Here is a 15304-nt window from a genome sequence, read left to right as displayed (position 1 = left end):
GAGTTGGTCTATAACATCCTTAGATTCTGTGATTCTGGCATAAGGCTGCTCACATACAGCACTGCTTTTACACTTGAAGATGCTGGAAAGATAATTAAATGAATTTATACAGAGCACCCTTGTATTTCATTGGTTCATTATTTTTCTCATATATCTTTTGCTATTACATTACTGTTTTGCTCTGATTTCTTCCATTACATACCCAAAACTTTAATCTATGGCTCATCTAATTTGCATGTTCTTGGTATATTGGTTGATTCAGAACCATCACAAATCATTATGAAGTGGATAATATCCACTTTCATGCTTGATGGATGATTAAAACTACCAAGCAAATGTCTCTTTAATACTGTGGTTTGAGAGAGATAATGAAGGTGTAAAATGGTCTTCTTCACTCTTCAAGACATTTCAAAATGCTAGCATTTCTCTCTCCCCAATAAAATTAAGTTTGAAATAATAAGTGTTTATGATATAATATACCATCTTCCTATTGCCAGCCCAGGTTAGATTTTGTGCCATGTATAATTCCAGGAAGCATGAGACAAGAACTTGGTCGAGTACTGAGCTGATCTGCTTCAATTCCTCATCTGCCAAACAGGAATAATAGGTATCTACCTTACAGAAATTGAGCTAAGTACAGTAGAACACCTTGGACAGTATTATCTTGGAGCAATCTTTTCTACTGATTGATCAATTTAGCAGATTTCACCCCCTCCCTACCTTTTTCCATCCATGGATGGAGCACTGTTTTCAATATACTGTCATATTTAAAGGTATTTGGGAATGGCTTGATCTTGAGTGAGTAATTACAGACCATTATGAAAGGACTTCTGTGGAGATGCTGTTAGAACTGGTTTGTGGATATGAGTCAATACATATATGTGTTTTATCCAGCATTTTTGGATAAAATACTAAAATGCACTAAAATGATGAGCATTTTAAAATTTACCATGAAACTATTACATAGAATGCTAGTAATATATTCATAGTCTCCTAGAATAGTAGGGTCAGAAAAAGGTCAGCAGGTCCAACCACCTGCTGGTGCAGGATGCCAAGTCACACCATCCCACCCAGAGGACTGCCCAGTATTGCCTTCAGTGTCTCTGGTGCGGGAGAGCCCACCACCTCTCTTGTGGTATTGCTCTGAGAGTTAGGAAGTGTTTCCTGGTGTCTAGCCTGAATCGGACGTGCTGCAGTTTAGGTTCATTGTTCTGTGTCCTACAGTCAGGGATGAGTAAGAAGAGGTCTTATCCTTCCTCTTTGTGAAAACCTTTGAGAAACTTGTTGAGTGCTATCATAGCCTCTCTCAGATTCTCTTCACAAAGCTAAACATGCCCAGCATTCTCAGCATCTCATCATAGGGCTTGGGTTCCTGACCCTGAATCATCTTTGCTAACCTTCTGAGCCCTTTCTAGTTTTTCTTTAATCTTTTTAAAACCTGGGTGCCCATAACTGAACACAGTATTGCTAGTGAGGTCCAGCTAGTGCAGAGTAAAGAGGAACTAGCACCTCTCTTGTTCTGGAAGTGATACTTCTATTTATGCATCCTAAAATAGCATTTGCCCTTTTTTGCAGCTGCATTGCATTCCTGGATCATATTAAACTTGTTGTCCGCAACAACTCCAAGGTCTACTTTTTTCAGTGCTGTTGAGCCAAGTATTCCCCATCTTAGAAACATAGAAACAGAGCGAGTCAGAAGGGGTCTCCTGGGCCATCTACTCTGACCCCAGCTCCAGCCAGCTCCACTCACAACTTGCCCACTATGTGCATCTTGTACTGATCCATTTGTTTTTTCTCCCCTAGGTGGAGAAGTTGGCATTTGTTCCTGCTGAATTTCTTTCTGTTGCTTTCTAGCTTGTCTAGGTCACCCCAGATCTTCTTTTTATCTTCCAAGGTGTTAGCTATTCTGCTCAGTTTTGTGTTGTCTGCAAACTGAATCATTGTTCCCTGGACTTCCTCATTTAGATCATTAATAAAGATGTTGGAGAGCACTGGTCCCAGGACTGGGCCCTGTGGCACCCCACTTGTTACCCCTCTCCAGCTTGAGAAGGTGCCATTGATGAGCACACTCTGTGATTGGTTTTGTAGCCAGTTGTGAGTCGCCCTAAGAGAGGTTCTATCAAGCCCACTTTTTGCTAGTTTATCAGGATGCGATGGGGCACTTTGTTGAATGCTTTGCTAAAGACTGGGTGAATTATGTCCATGGCATTTCTGCTGTCCATTTGGGAGGTTACTCAGCCAAAAAATGAAATTAGGTTACTTTGGTATGACGTATTCTTTAAAAAATGGTGTTAGTTTCTGTTCATCACTGCATTTTCTTCAAGAAGCTTGTGGATTGATTTTTTAAAAATAATTTGCTCCAGTTTTTTCTCAGCGATTGATTTAAACTGTGTGGTCCATAGTTTCCGGTTAGTCTTTTCCTCTTCCTTGTAGATGGGGACAACATCAGCTCATCTCCAATCATCCAGCTCTTTCCCTGTCTGAAACATTTCTCAGAGATTATGGATAGTGTTCTGAGAGTTCTTTCGCTAGTTCCTTTAAAACTCTAGGATGCAGCTCGTCAGGTCCTAGAGCTTTGAACTCATTGAGCTCATCAGGCTGCTCCTGAACCATTTGTCTGTTGATCTTTGGCTGCCATCCTGCTCTTCCATCTTTTACTTCCTCCTCTGTAGGGAGGTCATATTTCCCTTGTGGGAGAAGAATGAGCCAAAGTAAGCCATCCTGAGATGTCAGTGGTGGACAGGATAGAAAAGCTTTAAACAAACAAACAAACAAACAAAGTAGGAGTTAAGCACCTCTACCTTTTCATCTGTTATCTTTTTGCTGTCCACTTTATTTCTTTTTTAAAGGCTTCTCATCCCTCTTGGACTCCTTTTCCCTTTAGAATGAGTTCCCAGGGAATTTTACTTAGCATTGATTTGAATTCCTTAAAGTTGGCCTTCTTGAAGTCTAGGGTACAAGTTTGGCTACAATTGACTCTCGCCATCTTCATAATGGCGAATTCAAGAATGGCCTGGTCGCTTTCCCGCAGGGAACCGATGGCTGCTACACTGTCCACTGGAACCTCCCTGTTGGTTGAATGTATTGGGTCAAGTGTAGCCATTCCTCTCATCCTTTCCTCCACCTCCTGCTGGAGGAAGTTATTGGTGAAGCATGTCAGGAATCTCTTGGAAGCGATGAAGATGTCTCCCGGCATATATCAGGGAAATTGAAGTTGTCTATGATGACCACATCATGCTTCCTTGCAAAACTGACAAATTGTTTTTTGAAGATAACATCCTCATCCCTTCCTTGATTGGGTAATAGACACCAATGACTATGCTTCTTTTGTTTTTTTGCTCCACTTAACTTTAGCCAGATGCTCTCAGTGTGACTACTTAGCTCCTTCTCCTGTAGTTAATTGCAGGTATAAGTACTTTTAATGTACAGTGACTCCATTTCCCTTTTTATCCTTTCTGTTTCTATCAAAGAGGTTGTATCCATCGATTTTTGAATTCCATTCATGAGACTCTTCCCACCAAGTTTCAGTTATAGCTATGAAATTATAGTTTCCCTTGTGTACTTGAAGCTCAAGTTTGGGTTGTTTGTTTCCCATGCTTGGAGCACTGGTGTAGAGACATTGCAGTTAGTTGTGCAGTCACCGGGTATTCTTCCTGAATTTTTTGGGATACTGTTATTAATCTCTATTTGAGTTTTTTTCTCTGCTCTGGTACATAACTCATTGCTAGTTGACATTGTGCCCTAACAGGAATGGTATAGTGTGTGTGTGTGTGTGTGTGTGTGTGTGTGTTTATACATATATATGTAAATGCATGCGCTAAGTTGTTCAGATGTGCTACATGCATAATATTGTTGAAAACTTTACATTATAAGGTAGGTCAATATTATTACTTCCAATGTTGCAGATGGAGGGCTCGGGTGTGAGAGGACCATGTCCAAGATCTCCTAGTAGGCACACGGCACAACAAATATTCCAGGTGGATTGTAGTGACTGAAACTTTAGTCACTGACTAAAATCAATACTGCAAACAGACCCTCATGTACACATAGAAGAAGACACAAAGCTGTGGTATTGGATTCCATGACTAACAGAACATAACCCAGAGAAAGTTGCTGTAGTCAGCACTTCATCCTGGCACCTTTTGGTTAGGACTCTATTGCGGGGAGTTTTTTGTTTCTTTGTTTTGGAAGCCACAAGAATATCTTGCTAATGAGAGATTATCTGTGCATCCTGCACAATGATGTTCATGATTTTTGGAAAGATGCAATAGAAAAAACATTGCTCCAACAAGCTTGCCACTTGAAATGGAAGGCTATGGGGCTTATAGGTAAGTTCCTTTGTGGTGGGTGTCCCAGTTAGCTGTTGCAAGGAACTCACTGAGTAGCTTAAAGTTTAATGATCTAAAGATGAAGTGGCCAACTGCTAACCTCTTGAACAAGTTTGTCTGACTCCACCTTCTGAGATTCTGTCACATTGTGATCATTTGTTCATCTATGCAGAAGGAAAAAATGTTGTCAGTTTGTAAGAAAGACAGATTCCTTTTTAAATATTACATGTGTTTTGCATTGTGCATGTAATGCTCCATGTATATCCATCCAACTCCTCCCTCAAATGTAACCTGGCAACAGTCATTCTATCAGCTCTGTTGAAAGACCAACTTCTGGCTACTTCTCTCCCTGAACTGTTTCCATCTCAACTGGTCATTATAAGAAATAGTATTTCACCTTTCAGAAGAATGCCCTAGTTTTTCCCCCTTTCCTTTTCATTCTCCTCTTTTCTTTGTGCCCTTCCTTTTAGATTGTAAGCCTGGCAAATCTCATTTTATTTATTGTATGTAAACTGCTCTGCAGACTTTGTAGCTAAAACTTTTTCACAGTAATACGTCTGAGTCATGTGAAGCCCTTCCTGCCAATCTGCACCAGTTTTATTCTGGAGTTTGACTACTCAGGAGATGAAGCAGAATATTCTTCCTGATTCCATCATCCAAGAACAAAGATCCCACCCTGAGCCAGAAGATCACCACCTCTGGTCCAGTCAATTTCACTCCAAATGAAGAGAAGAATTCTCTAGTAGTTTTCATGGGCATCCCTGTCTCCAAGTAGTATCTGTTCCAGTTTTTGTTGCTTGCAGTTCTGTGACCCACAATTCACAACAAACCTGTTTTCCTTGGTGCACATGGTGGGATTTTATACCCAAATGAGGTGGGGGAAAATCTGTGACAGAATGTGTCTAGGTGTTATTCTTTGTCATTCCCTTTGTTCCTCTTTGCACTCTCTTTCCTTTCCACAGTAACTTTGCTCCACTCAGGGCACATGGGCTGGTGAATGTAATTTGCCTGCACTCACTGCTTTTCTAATTTCTGATCACTATGCACAGGTGTGAAAGATGGACAGTGGTGAAAAAAGGGGACAGGAAGAAAATGGATGCCTTTGAAACTGACGTTTTGGTGCTGGAGGAGGGCTTGTAAATACCCTGGACAGAAAGAAGAACAAGTAGATCCTGGCTGAAATCAAGTCAGGCTGGAAGCAAAAATGATGAAATTAAACCTGTTGTACTTTGGGCACATCATGAAATGTTGAGACTCATTGTAGAAGACAATAATGCTAGGGAAAGTCAGAGGAGGAGGAGGAGGAAAACCCAATACAAGACAGATCGATTCCACAGCCTTGAGTTTACCAGAGTGGGCAGGGCTGTCAAGATCCGGACATTTTGGAGGGTAGTCATTCATAGTGTCACCATAAGTTGGAGACAACATGATGACATGTAACAGCAACAACATATAATATTACCAGTAGTTCAGAATTCCTTACTTAAGAAATATGGAGGATACTGTTTCTTACATTAGCTACCTTTCTGCTCAACAAGGATGACTTCCGAACAGGGGTCCTATTTGTGTGTAGCTGAGAGTAGCCCAAACTGATTCCTCTCTTCCTGTTTTATAAAAAGACAGTTCAGCACCCTGCCCAAAGCTGTCTCACACAATTATTCAGCTCATTTTTTTTAAATAGTTCCTCCACAAGTCTGCTTTTCTGGATTACCACTAACATTTTATATTTATAAAGATATAAATTATAAAGATTTATATTTATAATTGTTTAAAAAGAATAATTATAAAGGTTAAGCAGGTGATCTCGGTAGTGCAAAGAAAAATTTATTGCCAATATTTTTATACCATCTTATACTTAGATGGTTTACATACAAAATATTACAATCACCCTTAAAATATTAATATTAAAATCACATTGAAATACAATTCTAAAATCAATGCCAATTACAATAGTAATATGGAACAATGCAAGGACAGTAAATGTTCAATTTGGGTGACATGTTCAATTTAATTATGACCCTGGGTAAGCAAGTGCATTTTCACAAGGCATTTGAAAGATTGAACATTTTCTGCCTCCCAAATGGCACAAGGGATTTTTTCCCACAGGGCTGGTGCCACTACCAAGAAGGCCAGTATTAAGGCATTACATAGTGACATTTCTGATGATTATGTAATGACCAGTAAGGCCTCTTCTGATGTTCTTAAGGGCCAGTTGGGTACAAATTCGAGAAGGCAGTCTGCTGGATATCCTGGTACCAAGTTGCCCAGGTCTTTAAATGTCAGCAACATGGCTCAGCTCCATAGCTAATAATCAAATGGCAATTTATTCTGTTTCAAAATGCTCAAAGGAGATTGCTCAGGTTTCCTTTCTAATGGACTCAGCAGATTCCCCTCCTTCTTGGCAGCACGTAGTCATGTGAAAGAGCCCTGCTCCCTCTACTTCATCACCACCATTGCAGAGTTTCCTACAATTTGAAACATGTTAATTTTTATTTATAGCCCTACCATACATCCATTCCCCATTTCACTGTGCATGCCACCCAAGCTGTTCAGCTGTCCTTTTCTTTCCTTCTTCAAGACATTTCCGTTTTAAGCAAACAGCTGGGAGACCTGGTGAGAAAATGCAGGTGGATTACAAAAGGATCACTCATCTGGATCACTCTTGGAGTTGCCTCAGTAAATCCTTGTCCAGAAAAGCCAGCAGCCGGTTCCTTCCCGTCCCCACCCCCTCCCAGGTTCCTGGAGTGAAAGTGACTCCCATCTGCTTGCCAAGAGGGATCCCAGCTCAGCACCACTGGGAATGCAGGGCATTTGCTCAAGAGCGATTCCTTTGTTGGTCTTGCGTGCAGTCTAATTCACAAACATGGAGACGCAGCATACTGGCTGCAGACATAACCTATGGCACCTTATAAATCATAATTATGTGCTTCTTTGTAAATGAAATTTCAATGCTCTTCATTTTTCCCTAGAACACCCTGATTGGATTTTAAAATACCTAAGTGAACATTCTGTCTTAGGACATTTTAAAAGGTTTCAAATGAGAGAGAAAGTTTGCTCCCATTAGTCTTGCTCATCATAAAAAGAGTGCCCTGTATTGATTAGCCCAAATTAAAGAATTACCTGTCTCAAAATAGCTAAACAAAGAAGACAATTATGAGTGAAGTGTTGTGCAAACAATGATGAACTGCTGCTAACAAATTCAGCAGCATCCTGTTCATTACTTAGCCACAGCACTGGGCTGGAAAACAAAATAAAATGGATGAGCGAACCAAATGTTTTGTTTTTAAGCTACTGATCATGTGGCATACTTAGCCAACATTTTACAGCAATTCATTTGCAAGAAAAATGGGGTGGCAGAACTTTCAGAAATGCTGGGGAAAAGTAGATTCATTGCAGACCCTTAATAAAATAAGGTTCTGTTGTCAAAATGAGGCAGTTTTTTAAAACGTGGTTTGTAAATTGCAACCTGGATTTAACTCTTCCATTTAGGATCAGGTCACAAGCAGTCTCTGGGCCAAGGACAGTCCCCAAAGAGAGACAGTGGGAGGCAGAAAGGTCAAATCTCTTCTTCAGAAAATCAAAGACACCAGATGCAGACAGCATATTTCAAGGCAAGCAGGCTTTCTTTTCAGATTTTGACAACATTCACTCCAGTTGTCAAAGCTTCTCATGGTCTGGGGCTTTATATATTTTGAAAGTTAATCTGATCTTTGGTAGTTGGGTCCACTGGAATAGGACCAAGTGCCTTGGATGGTCTGGCATTGCAACCTAGAGGGAGCCTTTGAGGACACAGCTCATCTTGGTGAAGCAATATGGGTGCAAAAAGTAAGATACTGGGGCTGTGCCCACATTAACAGCCCCACAAAAAGTTGCAGCAATGCCCTCCATGTCTCACTGGTTGTTATTGAGTCCCAGCAGCTAGAACAAACAGAACATTCAGCAGGGATGAATGGAAGGTCCGCAACAGGACTCAGGGAAGAGCTACATTTGCGTATTTCTTTAGTGCTACAGGGTGGTTAAAGGGAAAAGTGACTTATCTGGTCTGGAAGCAGGCTTCCCTAAGTTACACTCATGGTTTAGGCCTGAATACTTATGACAAAGTGCATTTAAGTTTTGCTCCTTTCCAAATTTGCAAACATTCATCTCAAAATATATGTTTTGGGGCCCATCTGTATTGGAATGAAATGTCAACATGGTGTCATTCTGATATGACAATTCTAAACTAGCCCTGGGATACTGTTTCTGAAGATGCAGCCTGAGAACAGTATCATTTCATTACAGGTGCGCAGGGACTCCTTGACTGTGACAGAATGTCACTGCTATACAGTAAAATGACAGCAGAAATGCTGTTCTTTGCAAACCAGCAGAAACCCCGTTGAGGCATGTGGAGCAGTGGTTAGAATGCAAATTTGCAATGGCCAGAACAAATCTGTCATTCCTTCTCCACCTCCTAATCCACATCTTTCCTTCGTCTCTGTGATCCTACTGATACAGTGTAGTGAAACACTTTTCTCCACCGATTGTAATACTAGAGACCATGAAGCTGATTAGTGGGAGATTCAGGCCAGAGAAAGCAAAATACTTCTCCACATAGTGCTTTGGATAGTTGAACTATCAAATTCACTACCACACCTGGGGCGGAAGGGTGCAGTTGCAGTCATGTTGTGAGCTTTCCATGGGCTTCCGGTTGATCGCTGAACAAACAGAATGTTGGATTACAGGACTTTGATCTGGTCTGGCATGACCTTTCTTAGGTTATATTCTTATAGCACAGCCAGAACTGAATGAATGACAGTTCAAACTTGGGAAAGTTTATTTATAAAGTGCTAATGAACAAGGAGTCCTCTGTGTGTAAATATCTATACAAACAGATCCCAGTTTACCCAATCTGCTGGTTCCATTTACACCACACCTACCTGCTTTGGTATTTACCTTTATGCCTGTAACCCTCATCTATGCTGAAGTCTCTACATGTGTGTGCAGGCATGTGAATTCAGTGCTTGCTTTGATGCTCCTCTCTGTATATAATCTACATATTGAGGCAAAAGGCCTATGTGAACTTTCCCCAGAATGCTAAAAGTGTTTATACTTTACTTCTTCTTTACTTTTTCTATCTTTAAACTACTTCTCTAGTTAAGGTAGCTAAATTTCCACTGTTACAGAGGAACTTTTCTGTTTGAAGAGCTGTCTTATCCAACTCTGGTTTAACAGTGAAGGACCCAAGAGTGGTTTCTGATCAACAGCAGATTGAGTAGAGAGATACCAAGCAATCTGGTCACAGTTTTCTGTGCAGTGATGAGATGTATTTTTGATTGAATTATAGTAATTCTTTCTAAATGCTTATATAATATGAATGAGGACATGTACAATTAGCATCCTTTTTCCTCTTCCTTTTGGTGATGCATTTCCTTTTGGAGGTGATACAAAAGTGGCTACTATATATCAGGTGCAAAAACTTCCTGCACAAACAAAAGATGTGAGATATGAACTCCCTAATGTTTTAGGTCATCTGAGCAGGCCTTGCTGCGGGGTCTCTCTTTACTGTGATTTGTTTTGTGGGAATTGTAGGGAAAACCAGAGAAACCTGGGTTGAACACTTGTTTCTATTGAGTTTGACCCCAGTGCTTACAACTGTTCTCTGCTTTTCATGTCATTTTGTTACTGGCTAGCTGGCTGGACCATGTTGGGTGTTACAGGGCTTTTCCTATCTAGACATGCACAGGATTACACCTTAAATGATGCTATATGGGGCAATCCTACGGGCCAAAGCAATTCTCTTGGTAGCAGCTTGCTTCCATCATCATATATGTTTACTTCTTCCCTGCCATGGACACATCTCCACCTCATGTGGTCTGTCCACCAGTGGAACTGTCAGTAGAGAGTTTATCTACAGTTGTGTTATTGCGTCTGCACTGGCAGTGATGTCTCTGGATATCCTCTGTTATAGCAGAGCATTCACCATATCCTAAAGCTTTGCCATCCCTTGCCAAAAAGGCTGGAATATGTGATTCTTTCCTCAGTGTGTAGATTGCTTCTGTATGCTACTTGGAGTCAATATTGACTACATAGAAATACAAATACTATGATTGCCTAGCATTTTTTATTCTTCTCTTTTGGAAACAAGTTCAGATATGACCTTGTCTTAATGCTTCTTATTTAAATTGCTTGGAGTCACGTTTGCAAATCCAATTAGTGTGCAGCTCAGCTCACAACATTTGACAATGGGTGCCTTTACAATTTCCTTTTAGAGGTGTCCTTCTTGATTATTAAGAATTCCAGTCTCTCTCTCTTTCTCTCTCTGTCTCCCACTCTGCCCAACTTGTTTCCAAAAGAACGCTAAGGTGAAATGGAGCTGTGCAGAAAGGTAAGGCTGTGAAACACTGGCAGCAAAAATGAATGTATCTGGTGGGTAATGCTGACCCTTCACAGTATGCAGAGTAAAGTGAAGGGTACTTAGGAATCCTTAGTGCTTTACTTTAAAAAAAAGCCACTTAATGCTCAAGCCAAGTTAATAATTCTTGCTGGGGGGGTGGTATTATTATTTGTCAAGAGTTCAATATTTTCTGATATGAGGCTTGCTTCATCATGGATTAAATGGCAGTTTCTAATTAATAGTACTTGAATGTGTTCTTCTCCCACCCCAGCCCCCGCTCCAGCTCTCAGCCCCAAATTCATACAACAGGCTTGGTTACAATTTATACATGATTTTTAAAGTACAATTAACATTCATCATTACAAGATATATGCAAACAGATATGCAAATTTGGAAATAAATATGCACACATATAAAAGTGCTGTTGGATTAAGTAGTCCTTAACATTTTTTAATGAAATCAATATTTTATGCATATTTTTCTCCAAACTTTAAGTACTTATGACTCACTAGGTGTCAGATTTAGGATCACTTTTGAAGATTACAGAACTGTTTGCCAGCCCACATGTCATTTAGCGGGCTTGGGTGGGAGGAAGGGTAGGTAGAAGTAATTGAAAATCCAGAGGCAATGGTCCAATTCAGATTAATGCTGAACTAGCCTTTCCCCAGGTCCTGGTGCACTGCAACTACCATCCCCAGTCAGAATGGCCAGGCATCAAGGATGAAAAGTTTGCTGAAAAATTCTCCCCTCCTTCAGAATGTATAGAAGATTGGCAACAGCTGTGTCATGTCTTAAACTAAACATTCTTTGATTTTACATCTGGGCTAGGAATGGTGGTTAGGTTAAATTATGGTTTATTGATGCAAGCCCAGATCAGAGATCATCTCATCCTCCCACTCTAGAGTGGGAAGGGGCCAGTAAAGGTCCAATTCCCAGCTCAATACTAGCTTCTGGTTAAAGCATCTGTAACACATGACTGTCTGGTTGCATCTTGAATGCCTCTGGCATGGGAAACCCCACAACATCCTTAGGTAATTGGTTTCATTGTCATACTGCTCTAACAATCAGGAAGTTTCCCAGAGTCAGTTGCAATCTGGCTTCCTGTAACTTGACCCCTTTGTTCTGTGTCCTGCATTCAGAGATGATTGAGAAGAGATCCTGGCCCTCCTCAGTGTGAGCACCTTTCAGGTACTTGAAGAATGCTATTGTATCCCTCTTCAGTCTTTTCTTCTCAAGAATAACTATGCCCAGTTCTTTCAATCTTCCCTCACAGGGCTTTGTTTCCAGTCCCCTGAGCATCCTCAAAACTCTTCCAGTTTGTCTGCATCTTTCTTGAATTGTAGTGCCTAGAATTGGATGCAGTACTCAAGATGAGGCCTAACCAGTGCTGAGAAGAGGGGAAGCAGTACTTCATGTGATTTACCTGTACCAATGCAGTCAGAAAAAGCATTTGCCTTCTCCCCCCATCCATGTCACCTTGTTGACTCATTTTCCGGAGGTAATCTACAACAGAAACCACGATTTATTTCATTTTCATGCCACCCTGCAGCCAAAGCTGTCTGTGCTGTTTTCCAGTTTTATCTTGGTTTATCCTAATAAACCATAGTCAATCTAATCAAAGTTTGGCCCAGTTCAGATATCACTGCAAATATAATTTAAGCCAGGAAACAGATACTTCAAGCTGTCTCACAGACATATCAGAAGAGCATAACATTAGACCTCAAGGCCCAAGCAAGCTTGTTGCTGTAATGCTAAAATATGGGTATTTTATATTAGCAAATCAGTATAGCAAAGTTATATTACTAACTTACTATATTAGGAACGTTGGCATGGACTTGGGCTGGGATACTTCCCCCCGTGAACTCCCCCAGAGCTTAGAGTTATTCCTGCACATCACCAAAATCTGTCTGGGTGGCAGTGGCAAAAAAAACTGCTGGTTTATCATGGTGGTTTCAGTGACAATTATCTGCAAAGGCTTACAAGGGACCAACCTAGCTTGTTTTCATATCACAGTGGTCTCCTTTTTTGTTTGCTGTCTAAATGTTTGTGACTGTTCAGCAGGCTCAGGGGCAGGGAACACCTGCATGTCGCCCACTTCTGGTTGAGCATCTTGTCAAAATCAGGCCAGCATAAATGTTTAAGCTCCCTCTACTCCAATATTCCCTCTGACAGCTTCTCCTTTATTGGGCTAAATCAGTCTTCCCCATCCTAATGCCCTTCAAATGCTTTGGACTTCAGCTCCCAACAGCCCCTGCTAGTCGAAGTGCAAAACATCTGGACTGCATCAGGTCGGGGAAGGCTGGGTTAAGCATTTACTTCTCTTGAATTTCACTTCACTGCCTATAACTATTCTCTACTTCTCAAGTAATGTTGTTATTGAATTCTTCCTGTGTGGTTCCTATGCTTCCAGTTCAGCAGTTGTCCATAAAATTTGAACTCTGCTGGGGAAATTGGATAAACCGTAGGAACATATAAGAAAGTGAGTATGGGGTGAAAATATATTGGTACAGAAAGCTGCTTGAATTTCAGCTATGTGGCTATAATTGATACGGGAGAAATGTATCCAGGAAATCTTGGTCAGTGTTACTGCAATGAGTGTGATGAGTATTTTGTTCACATAATTGCTCTGCGCCCTTGGTAAACGTGAAAGGATTCCATGGGAGTTTGTGGTCAGTTGATTCTTAACACAATTGAAATCCAATAACATTAAGATTTTATAAGGATCAAATGAGTGCATGCGTGTCTTGCTCCCATCTATACATCTGCCCTGATCTTTTGTGATTTAGCACAGATCTTCTGCTAAATCCATCTTCTAATGCATGGAAAGTGTTCCCTTGGCCTTTCACTTAGGGCACCAACTTCTTACTGAGGTTTCCCAGAATCAGGGCCATGGCCCTCTTAAATAAGTTTTAAAGACTGGTTTATTTAACCAGACTCTCTGTGTTAGTGGGTCTATTTGCTTTTGATTACTTTATATGTGTTAGAGCATGTCTTTGTGTGTGTTAACTCATCAGGCAGTATCCAGTATTAATTCTCCTTAGAGTAGATGCATTAAATTAAATGGGTCTTAAGTTCACCAGCATGAGAAGCCTGATGCACATTTTGCTGACAGGATCATCATATATATAATATCTGCTAATGACCAAGTGACACCAGGGGGTGTGGCCTCACTCCCATTGATGTTTGTGACTGTGATATCCCTCTCTGATGTCACAAGGAATCTATTAAAGCAAGAACAAGGCAAAGGAGAGTGCATATAAGTCAAAAAGAAAAAGATACGATCCTTTCCTGAAAACTTTGAGTTAAGCCATCCTAACATTCCCCTGATTTGTGAAAGTGCTGGACACTTCAGATATTCTGCCGGCACACCAACGTTATCTGCCATTCCTCCCATAATTCAGTATTCCTTCTGAGTTTAGCTGCAATTTTCACAGAAGCTGGTGGACAAGTAGAGTAATCAAGCTCCAATATACTGTTGCCAGCTTTTCCTGTCGTAATGCTCAGCATTTTTGCTGGTGTGATTTTGAATTGGCAGCCATGTCTAGAGATGCATGAGGAGTTCATTTTGTGGGTGGGAGTCCACTGGATTACATGGACTCAGCTGCCTGGACTCCAGCCTGCTTTCTTGCATCCGTGAGTCCAGCTTATTGGCATGCGCTCTGAGTGCATCTCTCTTCCATGCACATGACCTGCAGCCTTTGTGCTGCATGTGAAGCAGAAGGTGCTTGCTGGCTGCACAACTGGACTTCTGTGAGCATTTGTGAATGTACTCTGAGCTTGGCTTGCTTTCTAAGATAGAGCTGAGCACAAGTGGAAGTCCATGAATGGAACAGGATGGATTCCAGGGAACTTTGTTGCAACACTGGTCATGGCCCGTTAATTTTACAGGAAAACTACTGTTTTGCTGTTTAACATCTACATGAAACCGCTGGGAGAGGTCATCAGGAGGTGTGGGCTGCGAAATCATCAGTACGCTGATGATACCCAGCTCTACCTCTCGTTTTCCACCAATCCAGGTGAGGCAGTGGCTGTACTGAACCGGTGCCTGGCCGAGGTAATGGGCTGGATGAGGGCCAATAAACTGAAGCTCAATCCAGACAAGACGGAGGTCCTGTTGGTAGGTGGTTCGGGAGTCGGGATGGGGAACTTGGGCCTTGTCCTAAATGGGGTTGCACTCCCTCTGAGGGACAGGGTTCGCAGCCTGGGAGTGCTCCTCAACCCAGAGCTTTCTTTGGAAGCTCAGGTGACAGCAGTGGCGAGGAGTGCTTTCCTTCAGCTTCGGCTGATCCATCAGCTACCATCCTACCTGGAGTACGACTGCCTGGCGACAGTGACACACGCGCTGGTGACTTCCCGCCTTGACTTCTGTAACGCGCTCTACGTGGGGCTACCCTTGAAGACAGTCCGGATACTTCAATTGGTTCAAAATAGAGCTGCCAGGCTGCTGACGGGGACTGGGCATTATGCTCACATGACTCCAGTCCTCTGTCAGCTTCACTGGCTTCCCATTGAATTCTGGGCCCAATTCAAGGTGTTGGTGATGACCTATAAAGCCCTAAATGGCTTGGGTCCTGGTTACCTGAAGGAGCGCTTACATCCATAA

This window comes from Varanus komodoensis, unplaced genomic scaffold, assembly GCF_004798865.1.
Source record: "Varanus komodoensis strain SLA01 unplaced genomic scaffold, ASM479886v1 scaffold24, whole genome shotgun sequence".
NCBI classification, from domain to species: Eukaryota; Metazoa; Chordata; class Lepidosauria; order Squamata; family Varanidae; genus Varanus; species Varanus komodoensis.
This window is presented reverse-complemented; position numbering follows the sequence as displayed.